At 37.1% G+C, this 2973-nt stretch overlaps 1 non-coding gene across 1 annotated transcript; it reads left to right on the top strand.

Moving 5' to 3' along the window:
* The first annotated feature begins 2599 nt into the window (after positions 1-2599).
* Positions 2600-2706, top strand: LOC140502951 (U6 spliceosomal RNA). The gene has a single exon (XR_011966668.1). It is a non-coding gene; the product is annotated as a U6 spliceosomal RNA (small nuclear RNA).
* Positions 2707-2973: the final 267 nt, after the last annotated feature.

The raw sequence follows: 2973 nt of genomic DNA, 5'->3' as shown, positions 1-2973 counted from the left end.
TATTTTTCTAGTCCTTCTAGAGGGAAAGGAGAATCTCACCCTTGCATACATTACCATGAGGCTCTAATCACTGCCTCCACTACAGTAAACAAATGGACAGACACCATCCAGATGCTTTGCCTTCATGGAAGCAGTCTACATTATATGTTATTTATTTTTCAGTGCTTCAAAAGTGCTGACCTTCAAATATTAAGAACAATTAGGCAGGAAATGGTGTGAGACTGATCTCAGATCTATTTTTCTATCACGGCCACAAGGGGCTTTAGGGTGATATAGGAAAAATCAGGATTTATGGAAGTATTTTATTAACCCTGCATAGTTTTAGGTAAGGGGTACAGGAAATGAATTTTCTGTGTATATAAAGCCCCAATTCCCTCTTTGCCTTTGAATGCAGAACTTCTTATACAGTAAGCTACATTTCAGTTCCCTGCTGTATTAAGGCATCTCTCATCATCTTCATCATCTTTATTTCATTAAATAACTAGTAAAATTTTTAGTCGTCAGAGAAGGGGATGTTAGCAGTCTGGTAAATCCTTGATCCGTGTGATGAGCTCATTGATCAATCTAATGAGTAAAAGAAATCTTCTCTGAACACATCTGATGGGGTCTTCCCCATGGAAGAATACATTATATCATATACATTGGTGTCTTGTTTAGAAGACACAGGCAATTTCTGTTCATTTTTTTAAAAGTGACTATGTCTGTTCCCAAGATGATTAACTGAATAGGACTCAGGAGAAGGTGTCCCTTCCCATGTTATATAAAATCAAGTTGACATATCAGCTTGGTGCTTTTTACCTTTTCTTTCTCCGGCCCAAAAGTTAAACCAATGTGTAGTAGAATGGGCAAAGTCTTGGGGGCTGGGAGTGGGGAGAAAAATGTCTGTGTCTATTTAAGGTCTGTTCCCCTAGGAATCAGTAATGGCAGCTTTGGGGCAAGAGCACATGAATACACTCACTTACAGTTTTATTAGCAGAAATCAGATTATTGTCCCTGAGAATGCACTTTACCAACCAACAAGATGACAGGAACTGAGGCACTGACAAAGTTGCTGAAGAAGCAGAGATGTGCTTGACCATGTAATCCAAGATGATAGTTCCTGAAGAGTAAACTTCAACCTCCTGTGTAAATAAGAAGAGATTTTGAATTCCCAAATTGTGTGTTTTTGAAGTAAACCCTCCTAACAAGAGAAGGGAGATTTTTAAAGCAAGTTTTGGTAATTATCTTATAGGTGACCCAAAGTTGGAAAGGTCAAAAGATCAAGAAGACAGAACTGTGGTCTTCTAGAGGGAGACTTCTTTAACAACAACTTTCTTGGGAAAGAGAATCACTTACAAAGACCCTAAGCTGCGTTCTTAGAGACCAAAAACATTACATGATGGACAAATGATCTGGAAAATGTCACTCCTTCCCCTACTCCCAACTATTGTGGTGAGTTTTTCAAACAGTTCAAGGCTGATGGAAAGGGGACTATTTGTTCAATAGTCCCCAAAGTATGTTTACTTTCTGGGGGAAAGCCAAACCACAGAGTGGTTCTATGAGTCTTGGGGAGACTGTGTAGGGCTCTGTGGTGAAGAGAATCTCACTAGAATGTCAAAGGGTGGCCCCAATGGCAACCCCAAGTTTGGCTCTCTTCCAAGGGAGCTATGGGCTATTTAAGTGCTTCATATGTTTCTATATATATATATATATATATATATATATATATATATATATATATATATATATATATATATATATATATATATATATATATATATATATGTATATATTTTTTGAGCTACTGTGAGGCCTTCATATCTTCTGTATTTCCTTTGAAATCCAGATTATCCTACCTATATGCATAGCTTCATTAAATGCTTGCATGAGGCTTATGAAACCTATTATCAGGGATGGGTTTGAACTGGTTCACAAGAGCTGACTGTTAAATTTTCAGTGTGAATATTTATACCTCAGAAGTCTACAAATTAGTGCTTGTTTATTGTTTTGCTGATTGTCAAGAGTTAGGAAAGTAGCGAAGAAAATGTTAATAAGACTAGACTTTAAAGTATTTTCAGAGAGCGAGTTCTTAAATATTTACCAGTATATTCCTGCCTATTACTCACAATTAAGGAAACTTACACATGAGGTGCAATTTTTGTTCCTATTCATCTGTGTCTGACTCTTTTGTGATCCCATTTGGAGTTTTATTGGTAAATATACTGGAGTGGTTTGCCATTTCTTTCTCCAGCTTATTTTACAGATGACGCAAACAGGGTTAAGTAACTTGTCCAGGGTCACACAGCTAGTGTGTCTAAAGACAGATGTGAACTCATGAAGATGAGTCTTACTGACTCCAAGCTCAGAGCTCTATTCACTGCATCACCTAGCTGCCCATATTTATCATCATATTTCTGCCTATCACTCACATTTAAGGAAGTCTACACATGAAGCATAATAGCTAAGATTTATATTGAAAATTTCCCCATATTAAACTCCAGGATGGGACATAATGCTCCTTAGACTCAGCCCCAAGTATCAGTATCAAGAGCCACTTAAATCCAAAGGTGGTGTGGTGGAATAGAACTTCATCATGTGTTACAATTCTTACAATTGAAGCATGCTTGCTTCAACAGCACATATACTAAAATTGGAACAATACAGAGAAGATTAGCATGGCCCCTGTGCAAGCATGACATGCAAATTCATGAAGCATTTCATAGTTCTAAATGAGATGGATGATTATTTTAAAAAATCTAAGTTGCCTGGATTAACAGAAGAGGGAGTTGAATACTTAAACAACCCCATCTCAGAAAAAGAAACTGAACAAGCCATCGATGAACTCCCTAGGAAAAATTCTCCAGGGCCAGATGGATTTACAAGTGAATTCTATGAAACATTTAAAGAACAGTTAACTCCAATGCTATATAGACTATTTGGGAAAATTGGGGGAAAAGGAGTCCTCCCAAATTCTTTTTGTGTTACAAATATGAT

The sequence above is a fragment of the Notamacropus eugenii genome, chromosome 4, assembly GCF_028372415.1.
Source record: "Notamacropus eugenii isolate mMacEug1 chromosome 4, mMacEug1.pri_v2, whole genome shotgun sequence".
Taxonomy (NCBI): domain Eukaryota; kingdom Metazoa; phylum Chordata; class Mammalia; order Diprotodontia; family Macropodidae; genus Notamacropus; species Notamacropus eugenii.
This window is presented reverse-complemented; position numbering and strand designations above follow the sequence as displayed.